A 20564-nucleotide genomic window follows, 5' to 3' on the forward strand; every position below is an offset into this window, starting at 1 on the left:
GACCCCTTGGGTGTCCCCGCCTAGGCTCCAGGGCGTCTGGGCAGACAGGCATTGAGGGAGGAGTTTTCCATCCCCTGTACTTCGTCTGCCAGAGTGCCTGAATAGGACCTCCCCGGTTTTTCTTCTGCCATGAGGGAGCCTACAGAGAATGCATGAGCGAGTATAGAAAAGAAAAGGAAAGATGTAAGTAGTCTATGCACCTTCAACTCCAAGAGGGGAGGAAGGGCGGGCACATGTGAATGTAAGCAGAGACAAGCATCAGAAATAAGAAATAAGATTACAGTAGGTAATATATGCCTTCTGAAGCTTGTTGATCTGCTTAGAATCACATGCTGCGCATAGACTAGTGAGCAGTACTAGGAGGTGGGATGTTTGACAGTAGAGCAGCAAAAAGCTGTTTTAATACCGCCTGACCCACCAGTGAATCAGTCTTAGAATGATTATTTAAGAAAGTGTTGTGTAAAGGCATAAATTAAGCAGTGTTGGAGCAATTTGCAATGTAATTCTGTTGGTTTGCTAATTAAATTGGCATTTGTGTAGCAAAGTTAGCTATTTAAGTTACCCTGTTTAATCAAAGCACAGCTCACCCTGCATTTTTCTCTTGCCTTCAGAGCTCTCTCCACCCTCTTTTCTCTGTTCACTGCAAGTTCAAAGGGGCTAATGGAGAGAGTGCAGCAGTAATCATCCCCTTCACTCATATGCCAAATTGCCTGTGTGGGAGTCCTACGCACATTTAATTTTTCAAATAATTGCAAACCAGAAATAATCGGGATAATACTGTTACTAAGCTAACTGTAACCTGTCTGTCAAAGACCAGTATGTGTTGGTTTTTATTTTTTACAAAATGCTTTTTCTAAAAATGCAATAGGCTACATACCATAATTACAGTATTGCTACTGTAAAACACTGCATTGTCTCCATGCTTTAAAGTTAAGTGTAAATCTAGATTTCATTTTGTTGGGAAAGATGCATCATATCGCTTAGTGGACACTTATGAAAATGTACATGACCAGGCGGTCAAATGCTTAGATGGCAAACTTCGTCCTGTGCCTGCTGGTTACATACAGCTTGCAACTGGTGCTCAACCCATGAGCTGATCCCATACTCCTTGAAATTCTATTTACCATGTTGGTTTAAACCCGCTACCCTGAAAGTAAGATGGTCGCAAAATACAATATTCTGTCTAGTTTGCCCTGTTCTCCGCTTGCTACGCCATCCACTCTGCTTAGTCTTTTACATAATGAATACAAAAAGCTAACTTGACATTTACTTAAATTAGCGATCAATAGTTTCATCCATTCTGTACATCTACAGACCTACTGCAAAACTGTACACTGTAGATGGCCTCCAGAGCTCACTTTGCTCTATGATTATGATTGCATTAAATATTTACACCTGTAGTAGAGCGAGATGGCAAAACTGTTTTCAGAGCCTTTTTCATCATATCTGTGTCCATTCCTGCAGCTAACCTTTTTACAGACACTCATCCAGGGCTCACAAAGCATTTTTGCCCATTCGCATAGTCGAGTAGATTTTAAGAAGGGCCAGTACTATTGCAGGGGATGTTGGAAACTTATTTAAACTTTACTTTGCAGTACATTTCAAATAAAAGGTTTCACTGTGCATGGCTGGCCTCTGGGTGGCAGCAGTGTGCCAAACTAAAGCGGGTTTGTGGTGACGTGCATCATTTTACAGAAATAATTTGCAAGGCCTGACTTCTCTCACTAATGTCTTACTTCAGCGGTATACAAAACTGCTGTATTCTTGCTCATTTTATATCTTCGGTACAAGTATCTTCTGGTGGCATAAAAAACATTAGTACAAAATTGCTAATCAAATGGGGTTTGCTAATCAAGAAAAGTTTAATTAGAAAACTCTGCTAATCAATTTTTGAAAACTAATTTATGGCTTGACTCCAGGTAGCTGCTTTGCAAATGCCATCTAGAGGTGCATTTGCAGTGAAAGCTAGAGTAGTCCATGCACCTCGGGTAGAGAGTGCTCTAGGCGTGAAAGGCAATGTTCTCTTGGATAGAACTTGACATATCTGGATACATTTAACAATCCATTTAGAGTGACTATTTGGAGACAGGATCACCTTCTCTACAAGTGTTAATGGAGACAAAATTGATCTGTCCGAGTGGTTTTTTCATAGAGGCAATACATCAATGCTCTCCGAATATCAAGTGTATGGAGAGATCTCCTAGTTGAATTTAGAGTATTTTGAAAAAGCTGGAAGTTATATGGATTGACTTAGATGAAACTTTGAAATTAATTTTGGTGAGAAGCGTGGATATGCACGCAAAACAAATTTGTCCTTATGAATGAAAACAAAAGGATCTTGAACTAAAAGGGCTTACAGTTCACTTACCCTCCTGATAGAAATAACAGCCACTAGAAAAGTAGTCTTAAGAATAAGACATGCTTTATGCATTGGCACGAAAGGAGAGCCCATAATCTTAGTAAGGACAACCTTGAAGTTGGATTGGGATTTGGATTCGATATTCGCGGGGGGGGGCACGTATTTTAACCCCCCTCCATGAAGGCTTTTAATTACAGGGGCTTTCCACTAAGGAACAAGTTACTTACCTGTAACTGTTGTTCTCCAGCATGGGTCTGGCATGGATTCACATGCTCATGAATATTCCCAGTCAGGCTGGGAATCCTCGGTACAGAAAAAAAATCATTATCAGTTTCGTTTCTGATCTGTCTTTCCTAGTAGTAACCAATCACTGATCTCTGGGTCATACCGCCCACAGCCAATGACAGCCCTCTCCCTAAGGCCCACCTCCGGTAGCCATCCTCAGATTTGGTAACACGTAAAGTGGCAGTATGACCAAGTGAAGAGCCGCAGAGGGGTAGGCGGGAGGGTTCGCATGTGAATCCATGCCAGACCCATGCCGGAGAACAGTTACAGGTAAGTAACTTGTTCCTTCTACAGCATGGGGTCTGGCATGGATTCACATGCTCATGAATATAAGATTACATAGCAGTACACATGCACAACCACGGGAGGTGGCAAAAGGCTCAACATTAAGCAACTCTTACCTCCTCACCAGGCCCTTCAGGCAAACAGGTTGCGTAGCACTGCTTGGCCGACCCTGGACTCCTCCCTGGAATCCTGATCGACGCAGTAGAATTTCGTAAATGTGTGCGTCAACCTCCACGTAGCAGCCCTGCAGATGTTCAGCAGGGGCACACCCAGACAAGAACGCCGTGATAGCAGCGATCGCTCTGGTCAAATGGGCTCTCGGACGGCCGGGCAGCGGCCGGTTTGCCAACCGGTGACAGTGCATGATACAGCCGGAGAGCCATCTGGAAATGGAAGCCTTCGAGAGAGCCTTCCCTTGATTCACAGGTCCAAAGTTCACAAAAAGCTGTGACGTCTTCCGAAAACTCTTCGTGCGGTCCACGTAGAACTTCAGCGCTCTAGCTACATCCAGCGAGTGCAAAGTCCTCTCGGCCGGCGACGAAGGCGACGGGAAGAAAACTGGTAACACCAAGGGCTTGTTGAGGTGGAAGTCCGACGGCACCTTGGGCATGAAGGAGGGATGCGTCCTGAGCACCACCCTCGTGTCGTGAAAAGTAAAGTATGGAGGCTTGCAAGATAGGGCCTGAATCTCTCCCACGCGCCGTGCGGAGGTGATGGCCACAAGAAAAGCCGTTTTCCACGATAGGAACTTCAACGGTGCCGTATGCATAGACTTGAACGGGGTGTCCAGGAGCCTAGTCAGCACCACGTTGAGTTCCAAGCCGGGGCTGGAGCCTTCACCGGCGGGAACGAGCGGAATAGTCCCTTCATAAACTCCTTCACCAGGCGATGAGACCACAATGACACCCGTCCTGTTGTCCTGGTGTATCTGGAGATGGCAGCCAGATGCATCTTAATGGAGGCCTGAGCTAGTACAGCCTTGGCCAACGACAGTAGGTATGGCAATACTTGAGGGACCGTAATCCGTAGAGGGTTAATCTTCTGTGCCCGGCACCAGACAGAGAACCTCTTCCATTTGTGTCTGTAACACTTGAGAGAGGACACCCTGGCCTATGCAAGAACCTCTCTGCAGTCGGCCGGTATATCGTATCCCCCAAACTCTAGTGCTGCAGGAGCCAGGCCTGCAAATTTCAGCGACTTCGGGTCATGATGAAGAATGGCACCTCCTTCTCTGGAGAGAAGATCTGCGTCCAAGGGCAGTTTTACTGGTGGGGACACCGATACATCCAGAAGGTCCGGGAACCAGATCAGTCACGGCCACGCCGGTGTGACAAGGATCATCCTGCACCGGGAACTCTTGAGCTGGTTGACGAGCCGGAGTAGCAGTGGCAACGGCGGGAAAGCACAGAGGAACAGGCCGTCCCAGGGGAACGAGAAAGCATCGCCCATGCTCCTCGGTTGGGGGAACCTGCTGGCGAACCTCTGGCACTTTGTCGCAGTCGCGATGAGGTCGACCTGGGGTCTGCCCCACAACCTGAAGAGTCGATCCACTTGATCCCGGCGTAGCTCCCACTCGTGGCACGAGCGCAGCTCCCTGCTGAGTGAGTCGGCGATTGTGTTCTTTATCCCTGCCAGATGAAAAGGTACCAAAAACATCCCCTGGTCGACAGCTCAGTGCCACAGATCCTGGGATTCCTTGGACAGGGCTGGATATCTGGTTCCACCCTGCTTCCTGATGTAGAACATTGTGGTGGTGTTGTCGGTGAAGATACTCACCACCTTGCCCTTGAGGGACGGAAGAAAGGACCTGAGGGCCCAAAACACTGCGCGGAGCTCCAGAATGTTGATATGAAGCTGTTTTTCCTCCGGGAACCAAAGGCCTCTCGCGTGGAGATTTCTGGTATGCGCTCCACACCCTTCCAGGGAGGCATCCGTCGTCACCGTTACCTGGTGAGCTGGGGTCTGAAAGTCTGCGCCCGCCGGCAGATGAGTGCGGGTGCCCCACCACCGGATCACTCGTCGGAAGGTCTTGTTGAGCGGTCTCTTGTCCTCGAAGCTGCCCGTCGCCTGGATCCAGCGCGCGTCGAGGAACTCATGCAGTGGACGCATTCGAAGTCTGCACAGGCGTACCAGATAGATGCAGGACATCATCCCGATAAGGGATTTGATTGATCTTACCCTGGCTACGTCCGTGGCTAGCAAGCGTTGCACCTTGCCCAGGATGGCTTTCGTCTTTTCATCGGACGGCGAGGCCAGCCGGGCCACTGTGTCGAGCTTGGCTCCCAGAAACAGGTGACCTGCGAAGGGACCAGGTGGGATTTGGGGAAGTTGATGGGAGAACCCCAGGTCCGCGAGTAGCTGGACGGTCTTCGCTGTGTGTTCTACAGCGAGCTCCCTTGTCCTTGCTCGGATGAGCCAGTCGTCCAGGTAGGGATAGACGTGGATCCCTTGCAGGCGTAGCCACGCCGCCACCAGTGCTAGGCACCTGGTGAATAGCCTGGGTGCCGACTTTAATCCGAACGGGAGGGCCTTGAACTGGTAGTGCCGTCCTTGGACCACGAACCTGAGGAACTTCCGGTGTCCTTTTAGAATGGGGATGTGGAAGTAGGCATCCTCCAAGTCCAACGACAACAGGAAATCGTCCTCCTCCAGCTGTCCCAGCACGTGCTGGAGGGTGACCATCTGGAACTTCTGAGCCTTGATGTACTTGTTCAGTCGCCGCAGGTCCAGGATGGGACGCCAACCTCCTGTCTTCTTTACGACAAAGTATCTTGAGTAGACCCCGGAGCCCCAAAGTCTCTTTGGGACGAGCTTGATGGCACCTTTGAGCATGGCCCTTACCTCCAGCAGCAGCTGGGGTAAGGGAATAGTTTCTTACCTGTAACTCCATTTCTCCAGCATTGGTATCTTTCATGGATTCACATGCTTAGAATATTGCCCGTCAGACTGGGACCCCTCGGTACACATATAGCCTCTTCCAATAGGAAAACTTCCGACACTTTTGTGTCCTATCTACGTCCTTTTAGGACCCGCCTACGCATGCTCTGTAGGCCGTCCCAGTATAAGAGGCCCGCCCCCGCGGCTCCCCTTCAGATTTCGGCCCCTCCAAAGTAGGAAGGGTTAAACTTATCAAATACATTACATTCCGGGGAGGTTGGCGGGCGCATGTGAATCCATGAAAGATACCAATGCTGGAGAAATGGAGTTACAGGTAAGAAACTATTCCCTTCTCCAGCATTGGATCTTTCATGGATTCACATGCTTAGAATAGATTGTATAGCAGTAACACTTGAGACGGTGGTGAGAATGTAATGTAATATACCCTCACCGTACTACACAATGCATATGTACAGTAGGAATAAGTTAACTCATAACCTTACCCACATACAATATACTGTCATTAAAAGGTAGACAACAGATTCTCCACAGCGTGGAGCTTACCTTACTGAAACGGGTGGCGCAGGACAGCTCTTCCCATCTGCACCTCGTCCGCATGCTGCCTGGCAAGGCAGTAGTGGCGGGTAAACGTGTGGGGCACTGACCATGCCGCAGCTTGGCATATGTCCGTCAACGGAATTCCTGCCCATAAAGCTGTTGGAGGACATCGATCTTGTAGAATGGGCTCTAGGATGTCCCTGCAGTGGCCTTCCGGCCTTAGAGTGACAAAACGCAATCGTCGATGAGACCCATCGAGCCAATCCTTGCTTAGAGATCGGTTTTCCTCTCGTCGACGGACCATATGCGACGAACAGTTGTCGAGTAGACCTGAGTTCCTGTGTACGATGTAGGTAAAATTTCAGAGCCCTCTTAATGTCCAGGGTATGAAGAGCTTTTTCTGCTGCCGATGGTGTGGCGAAGAAAGTAGGGAGAACAATGGACGAGTGTTTGAGATACACTGTCGGAACTTTTGGGACGAACATAGGATTAGTTGCCAGGACTACTTTGTCCTTAAAGAATCTTAGGTATGGCAGGTCTACGACCAGCGCTTGCAGTTCCGAGATTCTTCTAGCTGATGTGATAGCAATCAAGAAGGCCAACTTCCACGAAATTAATTTTATGTCGGACGTGGCCATAGGCTCAAAAGCCGGTTTCATTAAGCCTGCCAACACTGTGTTAAGACTCCAAGTCGGGGGAAACGTTTTTCCGGAGGAAAAGCTCGAAATAAACCCCTCATGAAGTGTTTTACAAGTCTGTCGCTAAATAGAGGAGACGACTGCCTCTTCCTTGTGAACCTCGAGATGGCCGCCAGGTGCACTTTTATCGATGTGAAGGATAATCCCCTCTCCGCCAAGAAGAGCAGGTAAGGGAGAACTTGTTCCGGCGTCACCAACAACGGCTGTAGGCCCTGTTGTCCTCTACACCATTCACAGAACCTCCGCCACTTATAGGAGTAGGATTGGTTTGTAGAAGGGGCTCTTGCCGCCTGCAGAATTTTTTGACAATCCTCCGAAACGTCTAAAGCACCGAACCCCGAAAAGTCAGGAGCCAGGCTGTAAGGTTGAGACTGTCCGGGTCGTGATGCCACACCGTGCCTTTGTCCCGGGATAGTAGGTTCGGGACTTTCGGAAACGCTATGGGATGTTCCAGCGACAGGTGAAGCAGGTAGGAGAACCACGGTTGCCTTGGCCAGTATGGTGTCACTAGAATTACCCAGCAATTGTATCTGCGTATCCACTGTATTGTCCTCCGTATGAGGGGGAACGGGGGAAAAGCATAAAGGAACATGTCCGTCCATGGGAAGGAGAATGCCTCCCCCATGGAACCCTCTTGAGGCCATCTGCTTGCGAATTGCTCGCATTTCTTGTTGTCTTTGTTCGCGAAGGCGTCCAGAGGGGGGTGACCCCATTTCTCGAACACTTTCAACAGGTGAACTGTGTCCATTTCCCACTCGTGTATGTGGGCCATGCTTCTGCTGAGGGAGTTCCTCACTCCTGGGAGGTGATGAGCCACGATGGAAATGACGTGCTTTAATGCCCAATGCCATGTTTTCTGGGGTTCTATGGAAAGAGTTCTTGATTGCATCCCTCCTTGTTTCCTCAGATAAAACATGGCCGTTGTATTGTCGGTCAGTATTCGTACTCGCGAACCCTTGATGTGTGGTAGGAATGCCTTCAGGGCCCATCGTACTGCTCTGAGCTCTAACACGTTTATGTGTAGGAGTGACTCCGTTGGAGACCATCGACCTTGCGTTTGGAGAGCACCCATGTGGGCTCCCCATCCGGTTAGGGACGCATCCGTGACTATGGTTCGCTGAAACTCTGGCTCCTGTAGGGGTACACCGTTGTTCAGATTGTGGAAACTCTGCCACCACTGAAGGGTCCGAAGCAGCTTGTCGTCGATGGTTATCTTGTCTGACCACGATCCTTGAGACTGCGTCCATCGGTCCGCGAGGAATTCCTGGACTGGCCTCATGAATAGGCGACAGTTTCCCACCAGATGGATGTAGGATGCCATGGCCCCTAGGACCGAAACGTATTTTCTCACTGAGATCTTGGTGTTTCGCCGTAGTCGGCACGCTTGTTGATTGAGTCTTGAGGTTCTGTCGAGAGAAGGTTTCACTAGTCCTAACTGGGTCTCGAACTGTGCCCCCAGGAATACCAGCTTTCTTGATGGCCGCAGCTAGGATTTTTCGAAGTTTATGGCGAATCCCAGCTGTTGTAGAAGCTGCATGGTGGCTTGTAAACTTGTGTTGGTCGACGCTGGGGAGGATCCCCTTACCAGCCAGTCGTCGAGGTATGGGTATACGTGGTGGCCTTGCTTCCTTAGCCAGGCCGCTACTGGAGCCAGGCATTTCGTGAACGTTCTGGGGGATGTCTTGAGCCGAAAAGGAAGAACCGTGAATTGGTAGTGAGTCCGCCCTATTACAAATCTTAGGAATTTTCTGTGTTTCCGACACATTGGAATATGGAAATACGCGTCCTGTAAATCCAGGGATGCTAGAAAATCCCCCTCTTGAACGGCGCGGATCACTTCCTGCAGAGTGAGCATCTTGAATTTTAGGCTCTTTAAAGACTTGTTGAGATCGCGTGAGTCTAAAATGGGACGCCATTTGCCGTTCAGCTTTTTTACGACGAAATATCTTGAGTAGACTCCTTGTCCTCTGTGATGTTGGAACTAATTCTATCACGCCCTTTGCTAACATGAGTGTTACCTCTTGTTGCAGTATCTTGTTGCAGTATCTTCAGATGGGAATGAGCGGTGAACGCAGGTGGAATTTGCGGAGGGCTGTGTTTGAATTGCAGAGAGTGTCCGTTTCTTATAGTATTCAGCACCCATTGATCCGTCGTTATTCGTTCCCATTCGTCGACATATGCTGAAACTCGTCCCCCCAGAACGGTGTGTTGTACGTCACTCCTGATCTTTATTTTGCTTGTCTCTCGACGACGGATATGATGGTCTTTTCCTGGAAGTCTGGAAGTTCCGGCGACAGTTTGCCGTTTGGGAGGCACGTCTGTATCCCTGGGAGGGGTAAGCCGATCTGCCAAAGGATCGGTCTCCAGACGCAGAGAATCTTGAATTACCTGAAGCCCCTCTAAAGGGACGAAAAGACTTGTAGCTTCTGCCACTCTGGAGGGCACCCAATGAACGTGCCGTGTCCAAGTCCTCTTTCATTCCCTTTAGGGCTTCGTCCACCTTCTCACCGAAAAGAAGGTCTCCCTCAAAGGGCATATCTAAAACTTTGTATTGTACTTCTGGCCTGAAGTAGGTACACTTGAGCCATGACTGTCGACGTAATACGACCCCATTATTGACTTGCTTGAAGCCTGACTCAGCGAGGTCCACCGCGAGGTTTATTGCGTGATTTGAGGCTTCCTCACCTTCTCCGACAAGTAGCATCGCTGCCTTTCTATGTTCTTCCGGAAGATGATCAAGCAACGGAGCTAGCCTGTGCCACATCTCCCTATCGTATCTGGCAACAATTGCCAGAGAGTTTGCGGCCTTTACTGTGGTCGCTCCCACGGATAGCACTTTTTTGCCAAAGGCATCTTGGCGTCTCGCTTCGTTTTCAGGCGGAGTCATGCACTTGTGCTGGGCCTTCGCCTTCCTCGCCGCTGCCGCCGACACCACCGAGTCTGGCGTTGGTTGGGAGGATAAACACTTGGGGGTAGACTCTGGAGCCTTAAACTTTTTTTCCAGGCGTCCTTTCACTGCCGGCTGTGAAAACGGGTGACGCATTGTCTGCAACCCCTCCTTCCACACGGTCTAGTATTGGTATCAAGAACACAGACCACCTTCTCTTACCCATGTGGTCGAACAAAAAACAGTCTGTTCTTCCTGGGACAAACCAAATTCTTTGCATGCCTTTTCCATCATAGAATGGAATGACGCAATGTCGTCCGGAGGGGACGGGTGAGCTGGGCTTCTAGGGGTTTCCAACTCCACCTCTGACTCCCAGGTTGGATCCCTGGAAGGGGATGATGAGATATCCGACATGGCTCCCCTGTCAGACTCCGAATCTGGCAGCTCACCTTCCTCTTGTGCCAGTGTTGAGATTGGCGTGCGTAGGTGCGTCGGCTGACGGGACGGGCCCGGCTCGTCGACGGGTGACACTGGCAGGTTTGCCTGAGGTAGTCTCTGGTCCAACGACTGTAACAGACTGAAGCGTGGACAGAATTTCCAACGACAAAACAGATTGAGGATTGAGAAGAGGGGCAGATACCGGTATAACGGATCCCCTCGTCGACGACTTGTCAGCCACTCGTAGCCCTAGGTCTGCTGGGCCAGCTATTCTCTCGTTCTCCGAGGACAGCAACACAGCCTGTTCTTGTAGTAACGTATCCGGAGGGATCCGATCAAAAACTTCAGGCCTCCAGGCCTCCTGTAGGACCCCCGTCGACGAGGACATCGTCAACGCCGTCGGTGGGACGGTGGATGCCACCTGCGTAAGCGGCAGGGTGGAGGCCGATGACTGGACCGCCGTCGACGATGGTGACTTAGCAGGTGGTTTTGGCGGTCCCGCCTTTTCCACACTTTGCTTGCTTTTACTCGACTCTCGACTTGTGGTCGATCTATGATGATCGCCCGAGGAGGATTTCCTTTCCTTTTCATGCTTTTTTGATGAAGATGATTTCTTTGACGAGGAGTCTCTAGTTGAGTGACTTCCAGAGGACTCTCTTTCCGTCGGTCGAGATTTCTTCGCCGGTGGTTCCGACGAGGTAGCGCGGCGTGATGTTTTCGCCGATTGTGTGGAGCCTACCTTTGAAGGGGGGTATGCCCCCGCTCCATCATTCAGCCATGCCACCAGTCGTCGACTCCGGTCTTTGAGGGTTTTTTGAGAAAACCCTTTGCATATGTCGCAGTTATCCGCCGAATGAGGGTGGAGGCAATATATACAATCCATATGTCCGTCCCCCTCGTAAACTTTTTTCAAGCTGCACGTCGCGCATGGACGGAATAGCGCCTTTCTTGACACGGAGGACATTTTTCTTACGCAAAAGTAATGCAACCTTGTACAAAATAGTAAGACAACACGAGGAGATCCCACTACTTTGGAGACGGTTGAAATCTGAAGGGGAGCCGCGGGGGCGGTCCTCTTATACTGGGACGGCCTACGGAGCATGCGTAGGCGGGTCCTAAAAGGACATAGATAGGACACAAAAGTGTCGGAAGTTTTCCTATTGGAAAAGGCTATATATGTGTACCGAGGGGTCCCAGTCTGACGGGGAATATTCTAAACATGTGAATCCATGAAAGATCCAATGCTGGAGAAGTGGGTTTCCTTCCTGGCTACGGGTGGCACGCCAGGGCACTTTAGAAACTCAAGGGAGTGCCGCTGGGCCAGGGTATCCAGTAGCCAACGGTCAGTGGAGATGGACTCCCACACGCTGACGAACTTCGCCAGCCAGCCTCCCACCAGGGTGCTTTGGTGGGGGCCCGACACCACGGTCGGTTCAGTCCTGTTTCGAGGCCGCCTTGACCTCCCTGGCGACGACGGCGGGAACCTCCAGACCTGCCCCGTCCTCTATAGGTCTCCTGCGACGAGGAACGGGCCGCTTGACGGTAGGTAGAGGAACCGCTTCCGGAACCCTTGGAGGCCCCTTGCTTGCCTCCAGTGTTCCGAAAGGACGGCCGTTGTTGCAGGAGAACTCCCAGGGCCCGGGCTGTGTCAGTTTTGATGGCTTGCAGGGACTCATCGACTGTCTTCCCAAACAGGTTGTTCCCGTCGAAGGGCATGTCCAACACTTTGGCTTGGACGTCCTGGCGGAAATCCATCACCTTAAGCCATCCGCGCCGTCTGAGGCAAACACTGTTGCCCAACTGGCGGAAACCGGTGTCAGCGATGTCCGTCGCCACCGTTAAGGCGTGGTTCCGATGCCACCTCGCCTTCTTGGAGGATTTCCAGGGCTTCTGTCGTCTGGCAGGAAGTCCAACAAGGGAGCGATTTTATAACAAAGTTCCCTGTCGTAACGGGCAACGATAGCCAGGGCGTTGGCCGCCTAATAGTCATCGCCACCGACGTGATGACTCGTTGTCCCATCGCGTCAAGCTTCTTTCCCTCGCCGTCCGGCGGTGAAGTCGATGCCACCCCTGCCTTCTTCCTGGCCGCCGCCGAGAGGACTGAATCCGGGGTCGGTTGTGCTCTAAGGCATAGAGGGGCCGCGTCGGGGACCTGGTACTTTTCGTATCGGTCACACTTTGCCGGCGTCGTGGACTGGTTGAGGAGTGAGAGCCCCTCGTCCCAGATGTCATCCAGTAGAGGTACCGCGAGGACCGTCTTCCTCTTGGTCTCTCGACGTTGATAGAGGAACCCCTCCTTTTCTTCGGGGCAGAGCTGGAAAAGCTTGGATGCCTGGGAGATTGCATGGAAGGATCCAATCTCACCGGGCGGGGAAGCCTAGGGAGGGGCGGGGAGGGGCGACAGGAGGTCCACCCCGCTGTCGTCGCCACCCTCGTCTTCCGTGCCCATCGTGGCCGTGCCAGTGTCATTCCCGTGGACCGGGGAAGAGGGTTGAGCAGGCCTCGAGGGCTGGAAGGGTGCAGGAAGATATGTTCTCCTATTGGGTGGTAGATTTCCCGACGGCCCTGGCCCTGGCTCTGGCTCCTCCGTCAGGCCTGGCTCCTCCGTCAGGCCTGGCTCCTCCGTCAGGCCTGGCTCCTCGGGGGAGGGCTCCCCACCTCGTTCCCCCTCAGCCGAAATCTTAGAGATCGACCAGGGCCTCTCCAGAAGCTTGGCCGGGTTCTCGGATTTCATCTTACCCGAGCCAGAGCGTTGGCTCGTGGTCGATGGCGCCGGGGAGGATGCGCCCTGCCTGGCAGCCGAGGAGCCTAACCGTTCGGGGGCTCCTGGTGCCCGCGGACTCGCAGTGCTTAGCCTTCTGTTGGGCCCCAGTCGCCGGGGCGCCCTCACAGGACTTCGAAAACCGCTCGGATTTCTTCTTTTTCTTTTCACCCGACGGGCTCTTTCTCTCTAGCCAGTTGGCGAGACGAAGATGGCGGTCCCTCATGGTCCGCTCCGACATGTTCCTGCAAAACGCACAGTCCTCCTCCACATGCGTTTTGTCATTGTGAAGACAGAGGCATAAGGAATGCTCGTCTTCCTTGAACATGTTCTGCAGCTGGCATCCAGGGCAGGCCCTGAACAGCTTCCCGGGCGTCAAGCTCCCTTTCTCCTGGGCCATGTCCGGGGTAGGCCTCAGAAACTTCTGGAATCCTCCAAAAGCGTCGTTCGACGAAATCTTCACCCTTGAGGGGCGTAGAAACTTCCAAAACGGGCCCCCATTGATCGGATGTAAAGACAGTGGAGCTTGAGACTCAATTTAACCGAAAAATGAGAAATTCTCTTTGAAAAAGCGCGAAAACGCAGCAAAAGCTCGAGAGCTACAACACGAAGTGTTAGGGAGAATTCTCTGTAAGGCTAATTTCCCAAACCTAGTCCCCCAGCAGCTTTGCTGGATTTTTGGGATTTATTTTTTTTGTCTCCTGCTAAGAGTGAGATTCTTTTGCTCCCACTCTTAGACATGATTTGAGGTGTTCCTTTAACTTTCCATGTGTTTTATGGGCTATGGGGTGTTTTATGGGCTATGGGGTCTTTTACTCCATAGGGTCTCGTGTTTTTTTGATATGGGTTACACAGCACCCTCCGTGTCGTAACCCAGGGGTGTCGTAGCGACCCCCCCCCCCCAAACATCGACTCCATACCCTGGGACTGACTACTGTCTCCCAGGGCATGTAAAGTCACCATTGGCTTTGCTAGTCCCAAATTATGAACAGAAACGAGTATAAACCATCATATTGTGGACGTACTGGTCAGGGCAATTTGATTCCCCCGGGGTCTGTTCGAGAGGGCACATCTGTCCCCCCCTGATCGAATTTTGGCTGGTGGCAGTGGATACTACTTTTTATATTTGACCGCAAATATATCTCTATGGGATTTTCCCATGGCTCGAAGCTACCAACTTTAATTATTTAATTCTTATAGCCTCGAACATACCGCCGATTTATTAATTCACTGGTTGGTATTTTGTGCCAGAACTCTATTCTAAAATGGTGTTTGTGTTCTCTTCTGTGACTCCAACCCAAGTCGAGCCCTTTGTTCCACTTTTTGGCGGGCTTCTCCAAAGAAGCCTCCAAAAGTGGTGCCACTCTGTCTGGGTACCACAGGGGGTGTCGGAGGGGGTTCAGGCACCCTGGACTGAGTTACCTTGGTAACTCAAGTCGTACTCTTGTGTGATTGGCCCAAGTGGTGAGCCACTTAGCATGTTGATTGACAGCTAGGCTGAGTGAATGGGGGTGTGCTGCATAAAAGCAGGGCTTTGGGGACTGGAACTTCAGAAGTCGCCACAGGACCTAAGAATCCGAGGAGGGAGAAGCTGAGCCGACCTGCAACGACGACACCACCGGTGGAGCCCTGCTGAACCGTCTCACCACTTTCCCCGACGACAGAGGAGATCTCCAGTCCGGAGAGTCTTCTTCCTTTGACTGGTGGGGATAACCAGTTTTGCCTTCTTTTCACCTTCCTGGAGCATCTCGTGGCCGCCTTGCCCGTGCCAAGCACCCCGGCAACCGGAATACCACGGTTTACCACTACCGCGAAGAGAAGGGTAGTACCTTTTTACCAGAGAACTCTGTAGCTGGTTTCTTCCCTGGCAGAGCAACGACCATCTTTCCTCCACGGCGAGACCTCTTCTTCCTCTGGACGAAACACCGACCTGCACCTGCTGCCAGGAACAACTGCCCCCGCTGGAGCTTCCTTCGCGCTTAAGGTACTGTGTCTCGCCTGGCTTCCCTTGCGACAGATCGTTCGGGGTGACAGTAAAGCCTCGACTTTCTAACATGGGCTGGCCTGGGACAACCTAGCTAACTTTGTCTGACTTTAATTTCATCCTTTTTGTACGAACTATCTACAAGACTCTTTGGGCATAACCCCACTGTGTGAACATGGACCCCTTCTGTGTGCTCTCTCCAAGAGTGGGCCCTGCAATTGACTTCCTTACTCTCCAGTAGAACTCTGCCTATCCTGCCTTACTGTGGTTCTGTGTAAAAGTATTGAAACTTGTGGGCTTCCTTAACTCTGCCTTTTTCCTCCCTTTCTTTACAACTTATTAGAGTCATCTTATGTTAAGCGCTCATCTCTATTGAAAATAAGTGGTGTTTCTCACTAAGACTTGTCTAATAAGTGAATAGGGTTGTATATATGATAGTGACTGTGCTGAATTTACTTACCTCGTTTTTGCTAGTGTAAATTACAAGTGTGTTTTTAAATAAATAATTATATACTTTTACACCAAAGCTCTGGTCAGTGTTTGTTTGTGCTACTGTGTCTCTGTACCTATTGTGTATACTCTGCATACTGCCTAACTCTTCTTGAGGGAAGTCTGACTGCTCAGCCACAGCTACCAAGTGAATCTGTGCGGTACAGACTGCTACCAAGTGGGATTACTGCCAAACACCTGTAGTCTTAAATCTTTTGCAGTGGTCCCTAAGGGAACTGCACAGGTTTCTGCCTAACACGAGGACTCCCAACACTTCAACATGCGGTAAAAATCTGCGGATGGCTGCCGGAGGCGGGGCTTAGGGAGAGGGCAGTCATTGGCTGTGGGCAATATGAACCAGAGATCAGTGATTGGTTACTACTAGGAAAGAAATCAGAAACGAAACTGATGCCGATTTTTTTTCTGTACCGAGGATTCCCAGCCTGACAGGGAATATTCATGAGCATGTGAATCCATGCCAGACCCCATGCTGGAGAACGTTAGTGGTACCACTTTAGAACTGTATATATTTACCATTGTTGATTTTCGGAGTACAAAGTGAGTTATCGTGATATTGTATATATCTTTGAATATTAATTATATAAAGACTTTTGTAACCGATACAGTGTGTGGACATTCCTTTGTGGGTACTTGGGGACTACACTGTACTTAAGAACCAGCCTGCATCACCTCCCGAGAAGCTAGGCCTTAATTGCTCGACCACAGCAACCAAAATAGAGAATCTTGGCTGGGTCCTCTGTGCCTCTCCTCTACCACATAGAAAGCGGAAGTACAGACACCCCACCGGCGGTGGCTTTACACCAATGTCGCGAGGTGGTCCACTTCTGGAGTGCCCCAACACTGGAATATCTACAAGAGGACCTCCGCTTTCAATTCCCACTCGTAGCTGACCATTGTTTGTCGGCTGAGAGCATCTGCCGTGACGTTCAGCTGGCCCGGGATGTGTACTGCCACCAGTCAGAAACCATGCTGAACCGCCCATTCACAAATCTGAATGGCCAGATCCACAAGAGGAGAGTTGGTGCCCCCCTGCTTGTTGATGTAAAACATGGACACCACATTGTCCGTGCGGACACAAACCAAATGATTTATATGAAGGAACTGGTCTTGTGGCGACCAGAGGTCGGAGACCTGAAGAAGATCCACCCCAGGAGGGAGGAGTCCGTCGTGATCGTCACCTTGGGAGTGGGGTCTTGGCAACCCGCACCCACCGACAGGTTGCTGAGAGACGACTACCACACCAGGTCTACTCATGAAAGCCGGAATCGATATTATCCTGGAGTCCGGATCCACAGCTTGACGGCAAAAACTCTGAAGAGCCATTTGCATCCGCCTCATCTTGAATCGAGCAAGGGGAAGAGCCAATACACCTGAGGACATGAGGCCAAGAAGCTTCTGGAACCACCAGGCCGACATACTCTCCGACTGCGCAAAGATCTGACACGTGGCCAACAGATCCGCCATTCTGTCCCCGGTCAGGTAAACTCTGTAGTCGATCGTGTTAAAACCCAGGAAAGTCAGGTCCTGAGAGACCATCATGGAAGATTTCCGCCAGTTTACCGACAACCCAAGGTGAAACAGGAGCTGGAGAAGAGACTGAAGATTGCTTGTGGCTTTCAGCGGATAAGGACTGCGCAGCAGCCAATCGTCCAAATACGGATACACATGAATACACTGAAGCCACAGATAAGCTGCGATAACGGACATCGTAAAGACACGCGGTGCCGAGCTGAGGCCAAAAGGGAGCACTCAGAACTGAAAGTGCTCCTCCCCCACAGAAAAACGAAGGCATCTCTGATGCGGATGCCAGATCAGGATATGCATATACCCATCCTGGAGGTCCACCACACTGAGCCAATCGCCCTACTGTAAAGAAGACTTTATCTGACAGGGCGTGATCATCTTTAATTTCTCTTGGGGTAGAGAGAGATTAAACTGGGAAAGGGCTAGGATGGTGCGCAGGCCAGCCTGGTTGGGTTTGGGCACCGTAAACAGCCGGGAATAGAAGCCCTCCCCTCACTCCCCTAGAGGAACGGGTTCCACTGCCCTGAGATCCAGTAACTTCTGAAACTCGGCTCTGAGGGAGGGCGACCCCGACTGCTGGAAGGGATGATTGATTTGGAGGGGTAAGCGGAAGCGCGCCCGAGCGACTGACAAGACCCACCGGTCCTCGGTGATGGTCTGCCACGCCTCCCAATGAGATGCAATGCGTCCTCCCACCGGGGTCTCGTGCGAGCGCAGAAAACACTAATTTTGCTGGTTTGTCGTGGCAGCATCACCTGACCCCGAGGAGGAGGCTGAGAAGCGGGAGACAAACTGACTCCGTTGCTGACCTCGGCGGGAATTTCCCAAAGGGGTGTCAACCCTGCGGGATTTCCAATCTAAAAACTGCTGAAACCAGAGGAAGGCCGAGGGTTTGACAACAATCTGTGTCCTAAAAAAAGGTTTAACCAGGCCAGACAAGGCGTAGTTTTGGTCAGCTCCACGTCTTTTGTAGAGTGAAAGAGCTCCTTACCATCGAAAGGCAGGTCCAAAACCTTATCCTGCACCTCCTTGCACCTACCGAGAGGTGTCCACACCAAGCAGAAGGCCCCGGGCCGAGGTGTCAATGTGGTGCGCCGCAGCCTACAGGAGATCCTCTGCCAAGACCCTGGCGTCCGACAAACACGCTTTGAAATCTTCCCAACTTTTCAGCGGGAATAAACTCGTCAAACTCCGACAGACCTTACCACATTTTCATATTCACCCCCGCTAACACCAGTTCTGCATTGGCTTGACGCAGCTGTAGAGTCGAGTTAGCGAAAATCTTCCCCCCACCCCCAAGGGAGTCAAGAAGCTTATCCTCTTTGGCCAGAACCTGTGTAGCCGTCGAAGAGGCGGATGACGCAGGTCTGGATTGCAAAGTAGCTGCCGCTACTACCATGGGTGAAGGGGGCGGAAAGGACGCCAAGGACACCTCTTGCGAAGAATGGAGCCTGTAACTCGCATTAATCTTCTTGTTGACAACAGTCAAGAGTGTGGCTTCTCCCAAACTTTACGGACCTTGGCCAAAACGTCCTTCTGCCAGAACAAGCTGGTATGCTCCGATGGAGATAAGGTGAACGCCCCCGAAAGCATGCCCTCCTGCAGAGCGGGTGCCTCAGGTACTGGACATCTAACAGACATCATGCCCAGCACGACATGAAACGCTCTGACAGCAGAGCTGGTCTTCGCTGTCCTGATCACCCTGTACATCATCCGACAGGTCCGATCGTGTTGAGTCACATCCGGCACCACAATAGCCTTGTCCACTGGGACAATGGAGGCAGAGGTGGAAGAGTTGGGGGAGGCACAGCAGATAACGGTGGCGCCGGCGGAGGCACAAGCCCCGCAGCCGGGACCGTTGGCGCAGGCGGGCATATCTCCCTGAACAAGCCTCGAAAGTACTCCTTCATGGGGTCGGAACGCAGTTTTTGAAACTTGCTGAAAAAGGCGTCCTCTGCCGAAGATTTAGGTGTAACAGGAGGAGGCCTCATGAGTGGAGTAATTCCAGGGGCGCAAGGGAGAGGGTTGCCAAGAGGGCCCTTCCCCACTTTTGTCTACATAAATCTAAGGCGCTGATGCCGCAGGAAGCGAGACATTGTGCGGTAGAGACATCCAAGCGGTCCAGTCATAAACTGGACGAAACTGATGTGCACAAGGAATCCGAAGTTCACTCTGAAAAAGCACCTCCTACACCTAGGGCCGATGGCATAGTTGTAAGGGTCATATCCAAAATGGCCACCGTGGTCTTGGCAGGAACAACGGCCATTTTGTCGGCACCCGAGGAGAACTGCGGCACATGTGGAAGTTGAGCAGGGGTCCCCACGGATGGGTCAGGGGTCTTAATTTTAGCCTTGATACAAGAAACCTAGGCCTAGAAGGTTTCTGTGAGATCGTAACAGCCAAACTAGCCTTCAAAGGAAGGACCTCAGCACTGCTGGTAACAGAGGGATTATGGTCCAAAACCTCACTCCGTGTCCCCTCAACAGAACTGGGGTCTCCGCAAGACTGGGAACGATGAGAACACACCTCACCCACAAGACCTTAACAGGCCTCTCAGAACTGATGGTCACCTTAGACTCTCGAGGACAGGCCTCGGACCCGAGTCCGGTAACAGCCTCCTCACGAGGGGCCTTGAACTTTGGTTAAGTGTCAACAACCTCAACCGAGGTCTCAGGGCGATCCCTGGTGATTTCATGGGAAACTGCACCAAGGAAACCTCGAAGCAAGCTCTGGTACCCGATGCCTCAGTAGAACTGGGCCCACAAACCGCTCCCACAAGAGGGGCCTCTGAATATAATCCGGTGTCAACAGGCCCCTTGCGGATGCCCTCAGAGAAAACTGGTAGAATGTTTAGGCCTGGAAGGCACCTCAGGGCTAGCCACGGTAATAGAGCTTTTGATGCTCCTTCCGGACCGGAAAGACCCCGGGAAGGATCCCCCACCTCCCCCGGCTGGGGTGCCCTAAAAAGTAAAGAACTCACCAGTCGTTCCTTTTTTTTTCGTCGATGAGTTTCAAAATGCGCCGGGGAGTACGTTGAAACACCTCTCAACGTTCGAAACGACGTTGAAGCGCCCGGACCGAATGGGAGTCGCAATATAAGCACGAGTCCCAACTGTGGTCCGGACCAAAACACTAAGCACAGAGGATGGGGATCTGCCCTAGCGAAGCGTCGCTGACAATTTGGAAAGTCTAGCTGAAACAGCATAGACTGACTATCACACGACCGCTAAGCCAGAGCAAGATAGAAGGAACTGGAAGGAAAAAAATCTTCCGAAGATGCAAGTGCGGCCAGTCCCAAGAGAACGGAGAAAAGGACTGATGGCCGATGCGCTGGGCGGGGTTACGGCCGCATGCGGTACCCCGCGTAAAAAGAGAGGAAGGACACATTTTTGAAAAAT

The 20564-nt window shown here is 51.3% G+C and overlaps 1 protein-coding gene across 16 annotated transcripts in view; it reads right to left on the minus strand.

Annotated features, from left to right (window-relative positions):
• The window catches only part of PUM1 (pumilio RNA binding family member 1), a 1312543-nt gene that overhangs the window by 1034340 nt on the left and 257639 nt on the right, over positions 1-20564 (minus strand). The window lies entirely within an intron of this gene.

Source organism: Ambystoma mexicanum, chromosome 11, assembly GCF_040938575.1.
Source record: "Ambystoma mexicanum isolate Mex_15411 chromosome 11, UKY_AmexF1_1, whole genome shotgun sequence".
Lineage (NCBI taxonomy): Eukaryota > Metazoa > Chordata > Amphibia > Caudata > Ambystomatidae > Ambystoma > Ambystoma mexicanum.